The sequence below is a fragment of the Equus caballus genome, chromosome 17 (assembly GCF_041296265.1).
Source record: "Equus caballus isolate H_3958 breed thoroughbred chromosome 17, TB-T2T, whole genome shotgun sequence".
NCBI classification, from domain to species: Eukaryota; Metazoa; Chordata; class Mammalia; order Perissodactyla; family Equidae; genus Equus; species Equus caballus.
The window spans coordinates 35,611,966-35,636,582 of NC_091700.1; the positions used below are offsets into that span (position 1 = coordinate 35,611,966).

Consider the following 24,617-nt stretch of genomic DNA (forward strand, 5'->3'; position numbering starts at 1 on the left):
CTAGAAGAACTTTCAGGCCAGAGTTTGGTGATATCTTACTGTTTTTTATGCAAGGAAGAGCCCTGGTATGTGACACAAAATTATGTGAGTTAATTCTGCTTTGGGGAAATCACATGAGAAGCTGATTTTTCAGGTAGTGAGTCAAATGAAGACCTATCCATCCATCCATCATTGTTTTGAGCAAAAAAGTAGACAGTTTTGAAAGCAAGGTGTTGTCTTCTGAGAAAGCACCAACTGCAGTGGGAAGTGGGTGTTGGCCAGGACACTGCCTGACATCAAGATGCTGACTTTGTGTTCCTGGACCAAATTGGCAGCAGGGACCCCAGGGGGTGCCATTCTGAAATTGGTGTGTGTATGTTTCTAAAGATAACTTTATCATGTTACTCAGAATGTGCTTAAATTAATCTCGGGTATATGGGAAGCAGCCAGCCCGGTGATCTAGTGGTTAAGATTCAGCGCTCTCACCCTGCAGTCTGGGGTTCGTTTCCAGGTCAGGGAACCACGCCACTTGTCTGTCAGTTATCTTACTGTGGCAGCTGCATGTTGCTGGGATGCTGAAAGCTATGCCGCCGGTTTTCAAACACCAGCAGGGTCACCCATGGTGGACAGGTTTCAGCAGAGCTTCCAGACTAAGACAGACTAGGAAGAAGGACCTGGCCAGCCGCTTCTGAAAAAAGTTGATTGTGAAAGCCCTGTGAAGGGCAGTGGAGCATTGTCAAATACAGAGCTGGAGGGTGAAAGGATGGAGCCAATAAAGACTGGGTAGGCTCACTAGGAGTCAGAGTCGACTCCACAGCACACTCAGAAAAAAATGTGGAAAGTAGGTAGACTGGATTATGATTTTACAGCTTAAGCTTTTTTAATTGGAAGAAAGAGGTAAAGAGGGAAATAGAGAAAAGAAGTCCTTTAGAAATTTAGAACCACTTTTGTTTTCTGATTCAACCTCCCGACCACATTATACAGATGAAGAATTTGAGGCTCAGGGAGGGGAATTAGCCCTGAGGGGTTGGATGGACGTGCACTCATGTTTTTATCCTAAATGCCTACCTCTTTGCACTCTGCTATCACAGCCTTCGCAAGTCTTCTCTAACAGCAGAAACTTCAGGAGAAAGCAGGCCGTTTTTGCAATAAGAGGGCTTAGAGAGATGCCTTTACTAGATTTTCCCAAAGGAAGGAAGCTTTCTGCTGCTTGATGTTAGGACTGGTCGTCCAGCTTGCTTTGTTTGGAAGTCAGGCCTAAACAAAAGAACCCGAAGGTGGGGCTCCTCCGTTGGAAGTCTGTCACCAGTACCAAGTGGGCACGCTGCAATCTGTGTGCTTCCTTTCAGCCCTTGAACCTCACGCCTTATCTGCCTGCACTGGAGTAGCTGCACTTTTCTTCTTGTTCACCATCACCCCTCTAGCGACCACACCCTCCCTGCCTTTCAGACTGTTTTCCTTCTTCCTTTTGGAGTTTATCAGGGTGTCAGCCTGCTGGCGAGGTTTCAGGGATCAGTGGAGAAAGTGCAATTAGACGGGAAAAAGTCACAAATGCAAATACTATAGCTGTAAAAGTTTCTCTTCTGTTCTTTGCATTACCACTTCATTTGTGGCCATTTTTATTGAAAATTAAAATATACTTCCTTCTGGAAATGCTGTAATAATAATATCTACCTTTCAGGAACAGAAGAAATAGATTATTCAGAGGTATCTGACAGCTGGTATGTGCTGATGCAAAAAAGAGGAAACCAGACTTTTTAATCTCCATTTTCTTTGTTTATCATACTAGAAAGCTTTGTTCTCTTTCCAAGTTCACAGGCTTGTGTCCCAACCTTTGAGGACAGAGGGTACATGCTCACTTGTTCCAGATTTCACAGTGAATTTTCCTACAGTGTCAGAATGAGACCAAAACAGCCACAGGAAAGGTGAAAATTCGAGAAAAACACTGTGAGCAGAAAGATCTTCTGTTAAGATCTGTTCTTCGCCAGGATATCATGCATCTAAATTAATATCACAGTGAACTAATACCAGCTAATAGCATGTTCACCATCCACCTCCCCAGTTTTCTGTGGCCCTAACAAGAGTCAATCTCTACATTTCATACTTAGAAGATAACTTGGCCTCTGCCTCTGAGAAAGAGAAAACTAGGTGCCTCAGCATTGTCTTTGGTGGCTAAGTGGTAAACATTAGAAATAATCTCGTATTCTTCACCATTGTGTCCCTAGGTCCTAGCCCCAGTGGCTGCCATTAACTAGAAGCTCAATAAAGATTTGTGGAATAAATGACTAGCTATTCAAAAGCCCTCAAAACTACCTTTGCAGTTGAACTAGAACAATTCTAATACTTTAAATCTTAAACCATTATGAATGTGATGTGTTCCTATGAGATATTGTAGGGTTTTGATTTCTAGAAGTCTCCAGAAACAAAGAGATCTTCATCTTTTGCAGATATCACCCTGGCTGAAGGTGAAAGTGTCTCTAGAGTCTATTGCAGTGTCTGTACATGGCAGTCACTTCACAATTATTAAATGTATATGAGAGAGTGGCTTCCAAGTGGATGGGGTGCCCTGTCTTCCCAACAAGTCTCTTCCATCCATGCCACTGCTTTGGAGTCTGCACCACCTCTTTGGGGCAATTGCTCCCCAATTGTGACTTCTAAAGTAGATTTGCCAGAGCTGAGAGCATTCAGTGTGCCAAGCCCTTGCCACCGTTACCCAAATGATAATCCAGCCTTTGCTACCAATTTTCTCTCCTCGAGTTCTGGTCCACTCCAACCTGACCCACCCAATATAAAATTGCTGTTTTATGACTTTGATGATTTCTCATTGTATTCTAGGTATGCAACTTGTAAAATGATGTTGCACAGTTTTTAGTCTGGGCAGTTTCTGAGTCATTTTTATGCACAAGTGACAGCATATTTAAAACTCATAGTATTATGTAAATTCTTTTTTTTCCAGGTCATACCAGCTGAGTCATGGTTTGGACAAAAAGAAGTAGTTTAGCAGAGTCAAAAGAATACAAGTTTAATCCTGGCCCTTCCCTTTCTAGCTACGTGATCTTAGGCAAGTCACTTAATCACATAAGCCTCTGTTTTCCATGGGTAAAATGGGAAGAATACCTACCCTTGCTACTGGTTCATGTTGGGGATTTGAGCATACATATTTATTTCCTATCCCTTCTAAGACTCACTTATACTTATAGTAATGGGATATAAAAGGTACATACCAAAAAGGGTTTAGAGAACAAGAGGATAAGTGATTTCAATGAATTTCTGGAAGACAGAGTATATGGAAGAGCACTGAGTAGAAGAAGCTATAGCTCAGGATATGCTTGAAGAGTCTCGCAGGAGATGAGGGTGCCTCCCTATGTGGTAGAACCTTGCAGAGGTCGGGGACTCAGAGAAGTTCCTGGATGAAGGGGAGACAGAAGACAGTGAAGGTCTGTGTATGAAATGGTCGTCCTCCACACCACTCCTCAACTCTGGTGCCAAGAACCCCAGCAACTAGGTAGTTTGACCACAGAAAAGAGCAAAACCAACCAGCCAACCAAAAAATGACCAACAGGGACTTTTTAAAAGACACTGAAGGATCTTTCTGAGAACACTTGGGCATCTAGAGTCATCACTGGTACCCCAGCACGAAGCCATCTACATTCTGGCATTTGAGGGGCCACAGCACAACAAACAGATCTCTGGCTGTTTACCCTAAATTGAAGCCCGCCGGTCAGCAAGTTCCACTCCTGTGCTTAGAGTGTCTAGTCAGTCTTTCTCCTGTCTCATTCTTAAGAATAGCCAGACAACTGAGAATGCCCAAATATTTGAGAAAAGCCTACAGTATGAAGAAGAAAGCTAAACAGAGAAAAACTGACCCCAGAGGAAACGTAGAATTCAGGGAATATAAGAAGGGTCAAATAAAAACCCTACAAAACTAATTCTTTATTACTAAAGAGATGTGAAATGACATTACATCTATTAAGCATGAACATGATGCTATAAAAAGCAAGAATCATAAAATGGGGAGGAACTTTTGCAAATGAAATATTCCATAGAAGATTGTAAGATAAAGTAGAGAAAATCTCCCAAAACCTTGAGCAAAAATGTGTAAAATATGAGAGTATAAACATGCACACACACACAAGATCAATCCAGAGGGGTTCAATAAGAGACCAATAAGAATTCTAGAAAGAGCAGAGAAGACTAAGGAGAGAAAGATACCAAAGAAACAATACAATGAAAATTTACAGAACTAAAGATGGGAGCTTTCAATTAAAAAGGGCCTTCTGGATTTTGATTAGGGGGAAGGCAAAAAACCACACATCATTTGAAGCTTTCGAACAAGTTATACAGAGAAGAACCTAAGAGCTTTCCTGGGGTGAGGGAACACCAACTCCTACAAGAAACAAGAATCATACCGGCGTTAGATTTCTTATAGCTACACTAGAAGTAGTGGCATAACAGCTTCAAAATTCAGGGGAAAAATGATTTTTGACCTGGGAAACCTATACCCAGTCAAATGACTTGTGAGGGCAAAATAAAGACATTGTTAAAGACTCAGAAAGCTTACTTGCCATACACCTTTTCGTAAGAACTTATTTGAGCATGTGTTCCATCAGTAAAACAACAAAGTAACATGAGGAAGATGTGGGATTCAGGAAATACCAGATGTGACCAAGAATGTCAGCTGTGTGGGTGACTTAGCCACCAGTTCATATTGCAGCAAGAATAGGGCTTCAGGAAAGAAAAGAATTTCATATAACAAAGAGTTGGAGGAACTTGAAGATACACTATAAGCAAAGAATGCATGAAAAGAAGAAAAGCAACTAGAAATTTTTTTTAAAAAGACTCTATAAGAAAGTCCAAATCCAACTGTGAATCAAGTTAGAATAGGACGTCAATGGGCTTCAAAAAGAAAGAGAAAAAAGAATGCAATAGATAGAACAGACAAGGTGGCACAGCTGTCCTCATTCAATAAGAAAAGAAAACAGTAAGCATCAAAAATCAAACTAACCAAGATTTTGAGCAACTGAGCAGCACAGGTTGTGACACTGATTACAGAAAAACACAATTCTTGCTCTCCGTGAAGGAAAGTTTTCATAAACATCCTGGTGTTAGTGCTCTTTATTGGTCACTGTCTGTTAGATCTAACAGACTCTAACCTGCGGACCAATTATGGAAGACTTAATTATGGTTGCAGAAGGGAATGGAAATGTTCTCAGTCATGGAAATCTAAGAGTTCAGCTTTATGAAATGTTTGGAGGTAGAAGTAGAGGAGGGGAGTCTAGGAGAGGTAGGAGCTCAAATCTCCTCCTCACAAAATGGAGAGCCAAGAGATGCTGTCTGTGTTTGAGAGAACTAAAAACAAAAGTTTAAGGAAATGAGAGTTTCAAAAGTGAACAATAGAACTAAAAATAGTGATGTAACTATTGTGTGTGTGGGTGTGATACTAAGTAAGCTCAATCTTGACCTGGCATTGCAGGAGTTAATAAATGAATAGCATCTCAATGGTCTATCTATACACCATTGGAGAGCATCAGCAGGACAACGGAAAGCCAGGAAGGTAAAAGTGGTTTGCACTTGCAAAGTGGGTCTGAGGCTGGGAAGCAAAAAGCAAGGAACAATTGCTTTTTGCTGTAAGTCTTCCTGTCCTATTTGCCTTTCTTTTCTTTTTTAACTTTGACAAAGCAAAAACCAAACGTAACAATCCTGCCTTACAGCGTTAGGGTGAGGGTCAGGGGTAACCTATTACTAATGCCTAGGAATCTAATTGGTGAGCCATCGTGTGGCTCTTATTAGTAGAATTTGCTCCTGGTGGTGTTACTGGACCTCCAACCTGCCCCACCCATGTTTCTTCCTTCCTTGGGGATCTTGCATGGCTCATAGCCCCAGCTGCCCTGTCATGTCTTCTGTCTCCCGGCATTCCAACCGTGAGCTGTCTCTCACGGCCCACCTCTTCTCCGGATGCCACCTCTGCTGCCAGTGTGGGTGCCCTGAGCATGCAGTTATTGCTGTTGTCAGTTTCTCCCTCAGCTGCTGCCGAAACACACCAAGCTGCATCTTCTTATTATTCATTGATTGATGTAAATTTATTTCCTAAGTTCAAATGCATGAACTTGAAAGCTTACTATTTAGCTCATAATCATATAATCGCTCAATTAAAAATATGGCTCATAATATACAAAATCTTGTGTCAGCTTTTGCTGTTTCTGAGCTTTATACCAGAACTACTTTATAATTTTTCTTTAAAAGTAAAGCAGTATGTGCTTGTTATAGAACATTTGGAAAATAGACATAATTGCTGTATTCCTCTTCATCAGCTTGGGGTACAGAAAGAAATCCCATTTCGTTAAAATTAGACAGTACCCAAATCACTTCTAAAGAGAAGGTCTCTTTCCTCTTTCAGTCCTTTGGCCTGAAATAGCTCCCAACCACCCAGGGATGCTTACGCCTCCTCTTCCTGAGGTGTCACTCTGGCCAGAAATCTGGAAGTCATCCTAAACTCCTCTTTCCTCTTCATCCTTCAGATCTACTGAATAATAAGTCCTTGGAGAAATTAAGTAACTCGCCTGGGTCACGTAGCATCTGGTGGGTGGGCCTTAGGAGCAAAAATCTAGTACTTGGGAAACTTGTGCTAAATTACCCTGTTCTTAAGTAGGGTTATGCTTATTGGGGCTGCGTGGGTGGGGTCCCCAAGGAGGATGAGGATAGAATCAAGCCTTCCCAGTTCCCTTCCCCTCCCCAAGAACCTTCTCTTGGCATCATGGCTGTCACATAGCTACTAAATGGCAAGGCAGGATTGACTTCCTCAGTGAGTTTTTATGTCAAACTATCTTTTTTCTCATTTTGTTTTCTCAAAATTTTATTAGTAAAATTTTCAAATAATCAGAAAAGTCAAAACAATAGTACAATAACACTTGTATATCAACCACCATATTCAACAACTGTTAACATTTGCTATATTTGTTTTGTTTATTTATTAGGTTAAACCATATGAAATTGTAATAGAAAATGGTTGAATAGGAAAACTTTCCTGTAGTTCAATCTAATGTCTGAGTGAGTGGGTGTGTTGCTGAACAACTTGAATATATGTTGCAGATATACATAACTCTTCAAAATGTATTTTCTAAGAATAAGGACATTCAGCTGCAAAACCCATATTATCACCTAAGAAAACAATTCCTTAAAATAATCTAATATCCGGTCCACATTCGAATTTCCCCAGTTGTCCCCAAAGTGTCTTTTTTCTGCTTCAGAATCCAATCAAGATTCATGCATTGTATTTGGTTATGTCTTCTTTTATACTAGATTCTCCCTCCACGTATCCTTTTTTAGAAAACGACATTGATTTTTCAAATTGGCTGGACCAGTTGTCTTTGTCAAATGTAGATTTGTCTGATTGCTTCCTGGTGGTGGTAACTTGTCCCTCTCTTCCTGGTAAGTCTTGTAACCGGGACGTTATGTTTAAAGATTTGATTCAATTCCGTGTGAAGACTCATAGGGAGCCTGTGTGCTCTGTGTTGCAGCCCATCAGGAGGCACAGGTGTCCCATCATTAGTGATGCTAAGTTTGAACACTTGATTAAGGTGGCAATGGCCAGACCTCTCCACTTTGTGTATGTATGGAGAGACAGTTCTCCACAGGTCTCTCGTTTTTCTGGACAACTTGTGAGCAAGGCACTGAATGCCCTTTTTTCCCGCTGGACCATGTTTTCGAGGAAGTTTGGATAGCAAACAGCCTTGGAAGGTAGACATAGTGTCAGTCTCTGCAGCCAAGGGCAGGCATGCTTACTGTCCAGTATAAAAGATTAGGGTTCCCTAAGTTCAGGGTTCTTTCATTGTTATACAACCCATGGTGTGCAGGTGTCACCTGGCCCTCTTTGCTTTGCCCTGTGGGTTTTGAGGAACCAACACAAAAATGCTGATACACAGTGAGGAATAAGTTCTCATGAAGCCAGAAGTCCTGTGTCTTTTGAAGATATCCAAGAGACTGGCTGGCTACCTGGTCAGTTTGCAGATAGGGCTTTCTCAGACCCTTCACAGTTCTTGATAATGTTTCCCTTTGTAATTAGTAAGTAATCTATGGGTGATACATTGGCACTGTGTGAATATCTTGTTTCTCTACAACACTTTACATAATGGTTTTAGATTCCATATATAATCTTTGCCTGAATCAACAAGTTTATTGGAGGTAGCAAAATGGTGATTTTCTCTTTCTATTATTCTTTCCACATGTATTAACTGCATTCTTCCATAGAGCTTCCCCTCATCCACTGGCGATGAACTACAGTTCCTTACAAAAAGGTAGGATGAATGCTTAATTCTTCCCCTTTAATTATCAAATATTAGAGTAAGGTGTTGGTGTAATAATTTCTGTCTCCATGAACTCATCGAGTTTTAAAAATTTAATATTTTACAATCAGTTATTCCTTTTGATGTCCGGATTGTTTGGATCTGTCCAGTGGGAGCCTCTTCACCCTGGCTCTTGTGTCCTTTTGGCACATCCCCATTAGTCTTTCAGAGCTTTCCTGCTTTTTGGTGCATTAAGATGTCCTGGGCTCATCTTGTATTTCTCTGCCCAGGGCTGAAATCAGGCATTTGTCTAAGGAATTCTGGTCCTTTTGGTGGGAAATGGCATGAGAAACCAAGACTAAGGATGCCATTGCTTCTGGTCCTTTCAAAGGACAGCACTAAGAAATATATTTTTAAAAATCGTGAGCTCATAGTGCTGTTTTGATTCAGATTTTTAAAAATTGTGGTAAAATATCTATAACAAAATTTACCATCTTAATCATTTTCGACTGTACAGTTCAGTGATGTAAAATGTATTCACATTGTTGTACAAACAATCTGCAGAACTTTTTCATCTTGCAAAATTGAAACCCTTAAACCCATTAAACACCCACTCCTCGTTGTACCCTTGCCCCAGCCCCTGGCAACTACCATTCTACTTTATGCCTCTAACGAATTTCCCTACTCTAGGTATCTCATATAAGTGTAATCATACATTATTTGTCTTTTTGTTACTGGCTTATTTCACTTAACATAATGTCTTCAAGGTTCATCCATGTTGTAGCAAGTGTCAGAATTTCCTTCTTTTTTAAGGCAGAATAATATTCCAATGTACGTATATACCACGTTTTGTTTATCCATTTATCAGCTGATGGATATCTGGATTGCTTCCACCTCTTGGCCATTGTGAATGATGCTGCTATGAACATGGGTGTACAAATATCTCTTTAAGGCCTTGATTTTAATCCTTTTGAGTATATACTCAGAAATGACAACACTGGATCATATGGTAATCCTATGTTCAATTTTTTGAGGAGCTGCCACACTGTTTTCCACAGCAGTTGCACCATTTTACATTCCCATCAACAGTGTGCACAAGGGTTCTGATTTCTTCGCATCCTCACCAACACTTGCTATTTTTGTGTTTTTTAAAAATAATAGTAGCCATCCTAATGGGTGTGAAGTCATATCTCAATGTGGTTTTGATTTGTATACTCCTAATGATTAGTGATGTTGAACATCTTTTCCCATGCTTGTTGGCCATTTGTATATTTTTTTTGGAGAAATGTCTGTTCAAGTCCTTTGCCCATTTTTTGATCAGATTATCTGTTTTTTGAAAATTATTATTGAGTTGTAGGAGTTCTTTATATATCAGGATATTAATCCTATATCAGAGATGTGATTTGCAAATACTTTTTCCATTCTCTAAGTTGCTTTTTTCACCTGTTGATTGTGTCCTTTGATGCACAGGTCAGTTCAGATATTAACATTACATTTTTTCTTAACTTCTATAATTTCATATTTGTACACTGTTTTTCTTACACTAAACATCTTGGTTCTAATAATTTCAAAGTATTTATTTGCTTTATTCTACAATATACACAAAGTACTCTCAAAAATGCTATGATTACAACTCAAAATAGAAGTACAGGGTGCAGTTTAAGATGTCTTCAAAATTATTTTTGTCCTTAGAATATGTAGGAGTAAGATATATAATCAGAGCATTGTGTTAAAAAATTCATTCAAAATTCTTGTCTCTGTGTGGTTATCTTACCCATTTGATACATAGTTTGATTAATTTGTTTCAGTCTGTTTTTAATTTTAGGGTTTGCTTTTTTAAAAATATGTAAAACATTTGCAAGGATCACAAACAAAAACTCTGTAAAAGGATGTACTCAGAAAAGTCTCACTTATATGCCTATCCCTTCTAATCGTTCCCCACACCTCTACCCGAGAGGTTTTTGGTTTTTCCTTCTAGCGTTTTTTCGTGCAAAAACTAGATATAGTCTTTGCTACATCTATATATACATTTAGTCTATAACTGTACATTTAAATTCCTATTTCCCTCATTCCTTATACAAAATGTAAAAGTTTTCGTATCTCGAAGCACTTCACTTTAACTATATGAGTCTTAAACTCTCTACTTTTAAAAATCTGCAAATCAGGCTCATAATAACCAACTACATATTAACTAAAGAAGTTGCTGGTTCAAAATGAGAAATGATGGATACATATTTTAAAATAAAGTAGCAGTGAAGGATACTCATTGTATTATCGTGAGATTTTATTAATATCTTGTCTTCGTCATTCCTGTTCTCCCTTCCTGCTGACCGTAAATATACAGCCGCCTGGGAGAATTTACAAGCCTATATTCCCACGGCACTTTGCTCATAAACGAGTTTCACGTTCATCTCATTGTTTTATAGTTATTTATATGCTTTTGTTCCCAATAGTGTGTGAGAGCTGAGAGCAGCGACTGTATATTCTATTCCTCTTTGTATCTCAAGTGGCATGTTGTAGGGGAAAGTTCATCATCTCTGGAATCTTGGCTCTACTACCTCCCAGCTTCATGAGCTTGTGCATGGTACTTCCCCACGGTGGACTTCGGATTTCTCATCCATAAAGTCAGAATAAGCTCTTCTTGCTAGACTGTTGGCAAGATTGGGTGAGATGATGTGAGTGAAGGGTGCAGTGTATGGCCCAACCATCCTCCCAGCTCTCAGTGTCACTTGGCCACCATTTTGCTTGTCCCTAGATTCAACTTTCATTTCTATTTCTGACATCAACTCTTTCGAGAAATTTTACTTATTTCTTTACTATTAGTGTCCCAACCAGTTGAAGCCCCACATGACATCACTGTTCTCTTTCTATTGAAAATAGACATCCTTGCTTCCTAATTCATAGCAAAAATGGATTTAATGGAGTGAGCGAATTGGGAAGATCCCATTTCACAATTACAGGGAGCAACGGACGTCCCTGGAGTTGTGCAGCTTCGCAGCCCCGATTCCCAGCCTCCACCCTGTGAAATTATCAGTTTCCAAACCTTCATCTACTCTTTCCCCATCCATTCTACCTGCACTTAGGATCTCATGCCTTCTCTTTAGCATCAGGTTTCATGGAGAAGTTATTTGCTCCATTCCTTTCTCTTTCGTTAGCTCTTTTCTTCTTTTTCTTCTCATTCACTCTTCAAGTCGCTGCAGTCTTACTTTTACTTTCACTAGATTGAAACTGATACAAGTAAAAATCACTCTAATTTCAAGGCCTTTGCACTTGCTCACCAAAACCTTTGAATCACTCTATGTTACATTGCATCCACATCTCTCTCAACCCCAACTCCACACCTCCTTCCTGTTTATTTTTCTCCATAGTGCTTATCCAACATATTAAAATTTCACATATTTATTTGTTTGTTGTCTGTGTCTCCCACTAGAATGTAAGCCTAGAGGGCAGGGTTTTTATTTTCTGTTTTGTTCATTGATTTATCCCTGGTGCCTTGAGCAGCATATTCACTTAATAGGTGCTTAATGCATATTCACTGACTTGAACAAATAAATGACTTTCTGGTTTCCAAATTCAATGTCTCCCTTTCAGATTGTGTCCTACTTGGCCTCTGGTGACAGTTGACACTCACTTCTCTGTGCTTCCAAGACCACACTCTCTCCTGGATTTCCTCCTGTTTTCAGACCACTTATTATTATTCCCCTTTGTCAGCTTCACCTCTTCTTCTTACTCTCAAGTATTGGCCATCCTGGTATTGTCCTCGTTACTTTTCTCTTTTCGCTCTCCACATCTTTCCAGGCAACCCTATCCACACTCAGAGCTTCAACTACCACCCACAAGATGAAAATTCTCCAATATGTATTCCCAGCTCTTGACCCTGCTCCTTCCATCTTCAAAATGGTCCTCCCAACCTGGAACCCAACACATCCTCTTTTCTCCCCAAACTACCCTATATTCTGAAAGCATCATCACACAACTGACCCCTCAAGTCAGAAGCTTAGGAGTCACTTTGAAATTCTCCTGTCTCTCACTAGCTCCCTGCATCTAGCAGGTCATCAAAGCTGTGTCAGTGTTATCCCTGCTTGCTCTAGCCCTATTGCTGCCTTATCGTTTCATGCTTGTATTGTTTCATTAATTTTCTAAAATTGCTCTGCCTCTATCTTGCCCTCCTCTAATTGATCCCACACATGGCAGCCAGAGCACCCTTTTTAAAATGCAAATCTGACCATGACATTCCTCTTAGGGAGTCCTCTTTAGTGACTTCCAAATGTCTGCAGAAATCATCCAAACTTCTCGGCATGAGATGGAAGGCCCTTCAAGATCTGGCACATTTCCTACATTGACACAAATATCCTGCAAACTGTGTACGGTTCCTTACAGAAGCCACACCCTTTCTCATTTCCCAAACTTTGCACATGCTGTTTCCAATGCACAGATACCCTTCCATTCTTTGTCCATCTGGGGACTCCTCAGGTCCTCCCTGATATCCTCAAGCAGAGATAAGGAGCTTCCTCTGTGTCCCCTGCCCCCATTAAGTACCTCCCTTCCAGCACTGATTATGTTGCAGTGTTTTTCACGTGTTTGTCTTCCTCAAGAAAATCGTCTTTGCTACCTGAGGGCTCAGGGCAGTGGCTGGCACAAAGTTTTCACTCAATCAAATGTATTAAATTGAAAAAGAAACCCTACTCTTCATCATCATCATTGTCATCTCACATCTAACATGAAATTCTTAAGTTAATATGTTCCTAAAACACTCTCTGGGTTTTGGGCAATTGGCGATTGTTGCTCAGTGCAGAAAGGAGGAGGCCATCCTTGCGCAGTGCAGAGTGTCCTGTCTGTCAGGAGCCCGAGGTCCTGTCTCACGGCCTCTGTGAGGATTTGCAGGGTGTTTACCCCATCAGGCTTCAGTCTCCTCAACTATCAAATGAGGAGAGAACAACCTGATTTCTGAGAGCAAACAAAAGATGTAAGTGGGACTAAAGTAACAGCCGTGATTCTCCTCTGACAACCAATTTACGAGCTTTGCCATTCTAAAATCAGCCCTGTATTTCGTCTGGTTTTGTAGTGCAATTACAATTCTGTTTATCCATTTTATGTCTACCAGAGTCACAGGTGGTCATTTTAGATCACAGATCCCAGAGGGACAAAAAGCCCTACCACCCTCAGCATGTGGTTGAGCAGAGTATCTGGTGCTTCATAGATCCTGGCTTGGGTGACTTGAACAGAGTTCAGAACAACCTTAGAGCAAGCTCAGAAATGGCAAGATTAGAAGCAGATTTGCCGTGATTTTTCTTATAAGTGACAAGGAAAAAAACGCTTTACTCCTGATAAATGGAAGGCACCAGCTTGTCTATAGGAATAAGAAAGGAAACTGATGACATGATTTGCTAAATCCAAATCCTTTTAGTAAAATGGGGGCTGGAAAATGGAAAAGCCTGCCTAGATGTCACCGTAATGTTTGGTTATGCTCAGACTAGGTGCTCTCTAAATACCCGTTGAATGAGTGTTGAATGATTCCAGTTACTCCCCTGGGTATGGCTTTAATGAGCTCCTAGGAGAAGCTAGCCATACCCCTTAACAGTGCCTGACAGCTGTAAGATATGCATGATGTTAGCATCATCAGTAGATGACGGAGGAGGAGAAAGGACACCCTGAATAAATATCTAGGAATTTAGTAAGAGAAGTTTAGCAAAGAACTGCATAAAACTGCAAATAAGACTAAATACCAGTTAATGTAAACCTCGTTCAGTTAAATATACCAATTAAAAAGCAAAAACAAAAGCTGATGTCTGGTTGTTTGAGGATTGACTTTGGCCTACAGATGAGTTTTGGACAGAATGTTTTAATTAGAATCCTTTTTCTGATGGGGCCCATGCAATCCAGTTTTCCATGGCTGCTAACACTCCCTCTTCTACTGTTTCACTCATTTATGTAATATATGAGCCTCCTGAAGGCAGGAACCCCTGGCTTACAGGGAGCAGAAACCAAAGAGAAACCTTTGGGTACCAACTGGCCTAATATTAGAATCTAGTCTTCAAAATTGGCTTAACCAAGCTTTCAGAACTGATGGACATTGTTTCCTTATCTAATTTCTCTTAAGAGCTTTGTTGACTGCTACAACCTTTGACAAACTTAATAAAGAAGGGCTCACTATGAGTAACATCCCAGAGAATCTTACAGATATCCATTTTTTCCAGTAATCAAGAACTGCTTATTGTGTGAGTCCTAGGTAGCAGCTTAGGTGATGGGCATCTGACGTCTCAGTGAATTTGCATGACTGTGGGAGTAGCAGAAAGTAAGGACTCGCTCAAGGTTATACAGTTGTCACCGTGTCTGAGGAAGAATCTTCTGATCCCAACACCATGTTCTTTCCACTGGTCCCTGAGGCAACATGATTTCTTATCATATTGGGCACTGAAAAGAAGGATAGGAATTTCGTAATTTATCAATGATCAGCCTGAAGAAAGGTCTGTTGAAAGATTATAATAAAATTAACATAACATTTATTGAGTGCCTACTATGTGCTGGCATTGTTTTAAGTGCTGACATGTATTAAGTTAATTCATTTAATTCTCACATCAACTCTATAAGGTATTATTCCCATTTTACAGATGAAGAAAGTAAAGTACAGAGAAGTTAAATAACTTGTTTGCCCCAGGGCACAGCTAGTGAACCACTGAGTCAGGATTTGAACCCAGACAGTCTAGCTTCAAAGTTTATATATATGCACTAAACAATGTTGTAATTTCCTTTTTATTTGGTGAAGGAGGAGGGATGATGGGAGACAGCAAAGTAAGCACTAGGCCGCATTCAAAATCCAATGAAATATTTCTGGTATAAAGATAATGATGTGATCTTTATTGATATTTTGTTTAACATGTAATGTTTTATTACTATAGCATCTTGTGATACAAATGTACAATTTCTTTGGAAAGTTCTAGAACTATGAAGTATTTTTTGAAGCTAATTAGATAGAGACACCTAAGCAATTTCCTTTGTATCCTAGTTGTTTATTATTATTAGGAAAACAGGGGGGGAAACATGAGCACCTCTCAGCAGTAGAAAAGCCACATCTCTCCCTCCGTGAAGTCGCCATCTGTTTCTACTCTACTATGGCTGGGTCCAGATGTTCTTATCCTCCAAGTACAATCCCCATGGTGAATGCTTTGTGACCAGAACTTCTTGTTCAAGCAAATCAAGGCAGAGCAATGCTTTATGTAGGTTGGACTTTGGCTGTTTTGAGCCATCACTTATTAAAAGATTCTTCTGTTGCTTTTGTGCTGTGTCCTCAATCAGTAACATGGCCCCCTCATTCGTTACATTAAACTTTGGTTTTTGCATGTCAGAACAAAATATTTAAATTTCAAGTATGGGATATTACAGGAAAAATTCCTTCTAAAATATGAGATGTAGCAGGAATTTGCTATGGGTTCCTTGCTCACAGTTGTAAAAATAACATTATGACAAGATTGTTCGCTTCACCTTTTTAAAAACCAATTGATTCTGGGGATTCACAAGATGATATTCATAAATAATGGTTGTTTGAAAGTTACATGAATCAAAAGAGGAAAGTCATTAATGAGTAATTTTAAATTAATTTCCACATATTTAAAACTTGATTTAAGACTAAAAGGAAGCTTGTGAAGAAGAAAAAAATTTTCCCAGATCTGTAACACCACTTTTCATTTTGAATGTTCCTTTCCAACCTATGACGTCAGTGAGTTATGACTGGATATAATGCAGGATACATTTGGAGTGCTAGGAATAACCTATCCAAAGTTCTATTACTTAAAGTTTTATGACCAATCCCATAAGACACAATTCAAGTAAAAGAGGGGGCTTTTTTTTTCTATTTAAAAAATATTTTTAAATATGAAATTTACTTTCAGGGAATTTGACGGTTTTCTAGCGTTTGAGAGGGTGTGGTGACTATAAAAATCAACAGCTGTTTGTTGACTTTATGTAGAAGTTATACAGGCTTGGCAAAGCAGAATGTTTGAAAGTGTTAAAGAAGCCAATTTGGTAATAAATAGCAGCAGCAGAACTGGTGAACAATTGAGTTTGGGATGGGCCATAGGCCATGTTGAGGTTGTGTTTCCGGAGCTGGCAGTGATGGGCCAATGGCAGGAGATGAGAACAGAGAACAAGAAGGAGGGACTAGATCCAGTCAGAATAAATTAGGCCCTGAAATTAATATGTGGAATTGCATATCTATGAAGAAGTAGTTATGAGCACATCTACTACATATACTCACAGTGTTTAGGATGTTAAAGAAATAACTCGCCAATGTTTATACCAGAAATCAGGACCACTCTTTGTATTTCTATATACTAAGCTAAATGGGTGTTATTTGGACATTAAAAGCTTAAGCCCAAAGAGCCTCATCTGCTTCGCATTTGCTGTCAGGGAACCACTGTACGTAATCCCAGGTAAGATTTGCTGAGAGCTTGCTTTGTGTAGGCACTGGTGAAGGTGCTTGACGTGTATTTAATAATATAATCTCTACACCAACTTTGTGAGCTATGTGTCTCCAGACAGGGACATTGAGACCCAGGGAGGTTAACGAGTTTGTCCAAGATCACAATGAGAAAATGATGGGGTCAAGATCATACCGCAGACGATTTTCTCCAGAGGTCACAGTCTTAACCACTGTGTTGCAGCTGCCTCTCTGAGGCGTGGCTTCTAGAGTGGTATCTAAGCAATGCTTACCCTCAAAAGGGCTCACAGCAAATTTATTCACAACATTCTCTTCTAACAGATTCACAACTAACATTAGTGTGGTGGGTAATCTATCTGGTTCGTTTACTGCAATGTCATCTTTAGCCTGACTTTGTGTGGGGGTACAGTCTGACTTTCACCTGCTCAGTCTTCAGGCTTTGTCTCCTGACTCCCTGGGATGTCCCAGCCACCAGGATCAGTGCAAACATTAGCTTATCCTTTGGATTTGCTTTCTAGTCTTTTCTGGTCCTCTTACCATTTGCCTTACTTTTATCCCAAGCCAGCTTTTAAAAATGTACTTTTTGTAGTGCATATTTATGGGGTTTTTTTGTTGTAGCATTTTTAGATATTCTATACTGGGAAAAATGACTCTGAACACTTACTTCTCAATATTGCCCCTCACTTATCTGAGATACTCTTTTCTACTATTAATGTGTGACAGCTTGGACTCACTAAGACCTACCCAACTCACCCAAGAGCAAAAGGATTTCAGGTTAGTAAGGCATGGTTGGTGTTACTGCTTTGGAGAGGCATACATTGACTAGAGCAATGCTTCTCAAAATGTCTAGGAATCATCATCTTCTGAGGAACTAGTTTAAAATGCAAATCTCAATCTCTAACCTCCATGAGATTGAGATTCAGTGGGTCTAGGGTGGAACCCAGGAATCCACATTTAGAACAGTCACCTCCAAGTGCTTCCAATACAAGGGGACAGCTGACCTACTTCAAAAAACGTGTAACTAGCAGAAGGTTAGGAAAAGCATATTAATGTAGAGAGAGGGCTATAGGAATTACCCCCGTGGACTTTGAGAGATACTTGCTCTTTGGGAGGCAAGAGCATGACTTTGGAACCAGACCAACTGATTCGAACTTTGTTCCATACTAATGATTGCCTATCCAGCCTTGAGAAAGCATTGTAAACATATTTGTACCTCAGTTTCCTTCTGTTAGATGGAGCTAATACCTTTCACAGTAAGGTTGGTTTAAGGAGTAAATGTGATAACAGAATAGAGCATCTTGTAGACTTTTTGCTAAACACAGTTTTTAAACACATACATTTGTTTCTACTTATGCTGAAGTCCCACCAAAATGATAGTAAAGGAATATAAAAATGCAAACACACCTAAGGACAAGGAGAATAGGAAAGGAGACAACAATAAACATGAAATGTTACCAGTTTTGGAAAAAAGAAATCGGATGGAGGCAGAGCAAACATTTAATTGGCACTCATCAGTTGACATTAATATGACCCTATTGATTGTTTTTAGGCAATGTCCCTTCAGTGCTCATGCCCTCCTAGTGGTTGAGTATTTTCGTGGTCACCCCTGGATGGAGGAATGTAATTGACTTAGCAAGCTCAAACCTAACCCCAAGAAAGCTGAACCTAAGGGCCTGAGGAAAGGGACACCAATGAGGAGAAGCTGATTTTCTCCAGAGAACACTGGGAGAGCTCAGGATTTGGCAGCACCAAACACCACTGAGGACATGGATGAGGAATAAGGGCGACTGGCTAAAACAGGGAGACTGGCTAAAAAAATGTGTGTTGGAGCAGACTTAGACTTAGACTTAAACTTCTTAACTGGAACTCAGAGGTTAATGAGACAATGAAATAACTCTTGTCAAATGTAGAGAAAAAAATGCTCTTGAAATGAAGCATTCTGTATCAAATTAAACTATCAATCAAGACATTTTCCGATTCAAAAGGTCTCAGAAATGGTACTTCCTATGTTTTCTTTCTCAAGAAGTTACTGGATAATGTGCTTTATGAAATTGGGGCAAGTGAACCAAGAAGACACAAAGGGCAGGAAACAGCGACTCCAATATAGAAGAGAAGCAGGAGGAATTCTCAATAGATGGAGAAGGGAAGAGTCAGGACAACTGTGCACAAGGCCTCAACTGGAGCAGGACAATGGTCACTTCTGGGAAAAAGTCCCCCACATCAAGAAAAATGGAATTCATGGATTACCTGATGCATTTGGCCATGAGAAAATATAGTAGTAAGAGCGATTTTACAATGATTTTGATAGTTTGGGAATAACAAATGTATATACACAAAAAACTAAAACAAGGCAATTATTAACTCCAGGAAAAACAAAATTTGTACAAGTAAACATAGCATGATGATAGTACTCTACTCAGCTCAGAAGTAAACACAACTGTCATATTCTCCCCCTATTGGGAGAATGGGAAAAGAAATGAAGGAGTTGAGGCAAAATTCTCATAGTCCATAATAAGAAGTCAATAAATACTGTCTAAAATAGAAAAATCAAGAAATAGCAGCATAAGGATTTTATTTATAATCTTGGATGTAAAAATTAGCAGAAAGTCAAATGAACTGAGTGCAGTTTCCTCTAGGGGATAGGAAGGGGTTAGAAAAGGATGATGAGACAAGGGACTGCTGTTCTTCATCAGAAATCTTGTGGCACCGTTAGCTTTTTAAAAATTATTTATAAGTAAGATTTTAACAACAATGATTAATTTAAAATAGCAGCGCTCTTTTCATATATAGATGTTCATATACAGTGCCTGTCACTGGTAAATACTCAGTAGTTGGTAGTTATTTTCGTGCTGTGTGGTGAACTGTAGATGAGAACCAGGAGGACACACTCAGAGGTTTTCCAGAATTTCTATAGGAGAGGCTTAGAGGCAGCAATCAGATTAGAAGGTGAGTGTAGTGGGTTGAATTGTGGTTCCAAAAAGTTATGCCCAAGTCTTAACCTCCGGTATCTGTGAATGGGAACTTATTTGGAAATAGGGTCTTTGCAGATGTGATTAAATTAAGGATCTCAACATGAGATTGTCTTGGCTTTAGGGTACATCCTAAATCCAATGGTAAAAGTCCTTGTAATGAACAGAAAAGGAGAAGACATGGAGAGACATAGTAGGGAAGGCCATGTGAAGATGAAGGCAGAGATTGGAGCTAAGCATCTACAAGCCAAGGAACTCCAAGAATTGCCGGCAGCCACCATCTAGGAACGATGCATGGAACAAATCCTTCCTCAGAGACTCCAGAAGGAGTCAACCCTGCCAACATCTTGACTTCAGACTTCTGGCCTCCAGAGCTGTGACAGAATAAATTTCTCTTGTTTTAAGTCACTCAGCTTGTGGTAATTTATTACAACAGCCCTAGAAAACTAATTCAGTGGGGTTAGCAGATAGGCCTCGAAGCTTCATTTGTAGAGCATGTATCTTATTCTTTATGGTGTATTTACTGGGAGCTTCAACAGGGGGACCGAAGGAGATGATGGGCATGAGTAAAGTCTCCTTACACTATCCCTTTGCATGGCCACTGGCTAGATCCCAAATTGAATGAGTCTAGTAAAATAAATGTGTTTTATTATTTTTTCAAGCTTTATTGAAGTGTAATTGACATATAACATTGTGTAAGTTTAGGATGTACAACACATTGATCTGATACACTTTTACATTGAGAAATGATTTTAGCTAACCCTTGCCTCATGTCACATAATTACCATTGCTTTTTTGTAGTGAGAACATTGAAGATCTTCTCTCTTAGCAACATTCGAGTATACAATACAGTATTATTAGCTGTAATCACTACACTGTAAATTTTTTTTTTTAAAGATTGGCACCTGAGCTAATAACTGTTGCCAATCTTCTTTTTTTTTTCTCCCCAACGCCCCCAGTACATACTTGTATATTTTAGTTGTGGGTCCTTCTAGTTGTGGCATGTGGGACGCCACCTCAACATGGCCTAGTGAGCGGTGCCATGTCCATGCCCAGGATCTGAACCCTGGGCCGCCGAAGCAGAGCATGCAAACTTAACCACTCGGCCACGGGGCCGGCCCACCACACTGTAAATCTGATCCTCAGAACTTACTCATCTTACAACTAGAAGTTTGTACCCTTTGACCAACATCTCCTCTTTTCCCCACCCCTCAGCCCCTGGTAATCACCATTCTAGTGTGTTTCTTTGAGTTCAGCTTTTTTAGATTCCATATATAAGTGATATCATACAGTATTTGTCTTCCTGTGTCTGACTTATTTCACTGAAATAAAATGCGTTTTAAAGTGATTTCAGAAGCATATGTTCGTGTTACAAAACGTATTTTGGGGACAGCAACGTTTCTGCACCACTGTGTAGTAAAGGGCTTGAGTGTTTCCCTATTTCATCAAAGAGGCAGATATGAAACCAAGAGAAGAAACAGGTCTCTGTGCCCATCCTTCTCGAAAAGCTTAGTGAGATGGGCTGCAATAAGGCATCATTTGTTGATACCCCACTTCTCTGTTTTTAGGACTGGCTCCTTAATACTTGAAATTAAATAGGTAATCTCTTTTTCTATCCCATTCTTTGCTTTTTTGCTTGCCTTTTCTCCTTTGTCTCATTTCTTTTAGCTGTCCTGGCAATATCTTTTAATGATTTATAGAAAATCAGCCCACGCCAAAAAGATGATAAATTTAAGATTTCAAAAATAGTGCCTGGACACTTACTTAAAATTTTGCTGCACAGCTAAAAGGACCTACAACTAGACTACACAACTATGTACTGGGAGTGATTTGGGGAGAAGAGGAAGGAGGAGGAGGAGGAGGAGGGGAAGGAGAAGGAAAAGAAGAAGGAGGAGGAGAAGAAGAAGAAGGAGAAGAAGAAAGAGAGATTGGCAACAGATGTTAGCTCAGGTGCCAATATTTAAAAAAATAAAAATAATTTTCCCATATTTTTTACTTAGAAATTCATTTGGTTGATGCCATGAGCTCAAATTCTACTTCCAAAATATATCTCAAATATGCACGTGTTTCTCCATCTCTAGCCTACAAAAGGCCACGCCCATCTCTCCAAAGCTTTACTAATGAAGCTTTGTCTGCTTCTTCCTTTATACTTCCATCTCCTCCATGGAGAACAATGGACCATATTACTCAGCTTCCTAAAACCATTCATTGGATGGGTTTAGGATAAAATCTAGCATGCTTAATGCAGCCTACCAGGCCCTGCATAATCTGACCCCAGCTGTACATATCAGCTTCATCTCCTACCACTATTCCCTTCACACATTATGCTCCAGCCACATGGCCTTCACTCAGATCCTCAAACACGTCAAATGCTTTTTTGCTCAGGGGCTTTGCATGTACTGTTCTTTTTACCTGCCATGCTCTTTTCTCCAGTCTTTTCTCTCTTCTGAAATTACAGTTATATTTCACTTGCTTTGTCTTTGGTTAATTCTAAAAATTAAAAGCCAATAAATAATATTTAAGAAATGATTATGTAAATATAAGTCATTATAAAAACAAGTAGTAAGATTGGACCCATTAAAAAAATTCACTCTTAGGTGTTTACTCAAGAGAAACACAGGGGCTGGCCCCGTGGCCGAGTGGTTAAGCTCTTGCACTCTGCTGCAGCAGCCCAGGGTTTCGTGGGTTCAGATCCTGGGCGTGGGCATGGCACCACTCATCAAGCCATGCTGAGGCGGCATCCCACATGCCACAGCTAGAAAGACCTGCAGCTAAGATATACAACTATGTCCCAGGGGGATTTGGAGAGATAAAGCAGGAAAAAAAAAAAAAAGTTTGGCAACAATTGTTAGCTCAGGTGCCAATCTTAAAAAAAAAGAGAAGCAAAAACATATGTCCATAAAAAGACAAATATTCATAGGGCTTTATTTATAAAAGCAACAAGCTGGAAACAATCCAAATTCCATCTACAGAAGACTGGATAAACAAATTGTGCCATATTTGTACATAGATTACTACTCAACAGCGAAAAGAAATGGACCACCAATAACACACAATAAGTTTAATCTCCAAAACATTATACTGAACAAGTGAAGCCAGACATGGAAGAGTACATATTGCATGATTCCATTTATGTAAAGTTCGAGGGTAGTAAAATGAATCTATAGCAATAGAAATTGGAACAACTGTTGTCTCTGGACGTGTATGTGGTGGTGGAAGGAAGGGAGCATTGGCTTGAAATGGCACAAGGAACTTCCAGGTGCTACCGAACCCAGGTTCGTTTTTGCCCGTCACCCAGAAAGCCAAACACTGAGCCAACAAGATTGAAGCAGAGAGAGAGTTTTAATCACAAGGCAGTGAAGTGAGGAAACAAGAGAATGAGTTTCAAATCCACTTCCCTGAAAACAGGGACTCAGGGATATACATGGGATAGGGGACAAAGTGGTCTGAAATGTGGAGATAGATGGTTGGAGGTGAGGAGAGGTGAGATAATTGACGATCTGCGCAAGCGTAGTCAGACTTCATGGCTCTTCATAGGATGCATGTTCACAAAAAGGCGGCATTAGCATGATCTGAGGGAGGAGTTTTAGCCTCTTGACGTCAAAAAGTCGCTTATCGGATATCTGCGCTGGCCCAGTTGATGGGTTGGTGGTCTCAACAGGCCTGAAGAGGACAAGGGGTTCTAATCCCTGAAAAACAGCTCAAATACCCATTACTATGGTGACCCAGGCTCCAGGGAGACGTTATCTATAGGAACCTAGTGGGAGTCAGATAGCATGTTGCCTAAACAGCACAGTTAGCAATGAGCGGGAGAACAGCTAAAGGCTATAATCAGTAATTGCAAAAAGGAAAAGGACTTTTGCTCCTAACTTCTTAATCATCAATGTCTACCTGTTTGCTGGTTTCACGGAGGTGATCGAAATGCTCTGTATCTTGCTTTGGGTAATGGTTACATAGGTAGGGTCAAAACTTAATCTGTACACTGAAGATCTGTGCATTTTATTGTGTATGAAATATGCCTCAATTAAAGAACTATATAATCTTATGTGTTTGTAATTTTGCTGCTGGAAGGAGATTTTTTCAAGAATGAAGTCCACTGAGTCATTTTCTTTTCTTTCTAGCTTCCTTCACTTCTTCTGGATCATATTAAAAGCATATGCATGTTAATAATGTGAGACATTAGCAGGCCTCCCTCTGGATCTATGGATCCCATTGTACACGCGGTGTTATGATCCCAGATATCTCATCCCCAAGCCTACATCAGATTAGAAGTAGCAGAAAAGTACACAGGAAGGCACATTGATAATAGTAAATAGCCTGACACCCTGACAGTGAAGGAGAAAGAGAAAAACTGAAAGTATGACCTAAGAATTCAAAAGAGTGTGGTCCTAGAATAAGTGAAACAAAATCAGACAATGCTATACATTCCCCTAGCCACAGGGCATCACATTTTATAACAGGCTTTACCCAGAAATGTTAAATTATATGCAATATAGTCTATTTTAAATTCAAGTAAGAGTAAATACATGAACATTCCATCAAAAACAGTTTAAATAATTTTTTTTTTGGTGCTCAACGGGATAAAACTTCAGATATTTGGATTAATCCCAGTTAGAGATTAAAGGCACTCCCTGGTAGAACCTAGGACCGGTGTCAAAGGAGCCACCTCTGAGTAGATGGCTACCATTAAACAATTGAGTGGAGCTCCAGGCAACTGGAAGGGGTCATGCAATCCCGACAAGTACTGACCTAACACCATTACTACCACCATGTAATTTCCTTACCGCTGTAACGATGCTAAATAATGCAGAAAGCATGTGCTTTCCTTGGGGCACATGGCTGTGAGCACTCCAGAGGGTGAGGCCCATGAAAAGGTCTTGCTAGTTTTTCTGAAAGTAAATCATTCTAAACGGGCTCCTAGAAAGTTTTCTGGGTGATTTCTACTCTACA

The 24,617-nt window shown here is 39.9% G+C and overlaps 1 protein-coding gene; it reads left to right on the plus strand.

The window, feature by feature from the left end:
• The window catches only part of LOC138918352 (phosphatidylinositol 3,4,5-trisphosphate 3-phosphatase TPTE2-like), a 367,155-nt gene that overhangs the window by 175,994 nt on the left and 166,544 nt on the right, over nt 1-24,617 (plus strand).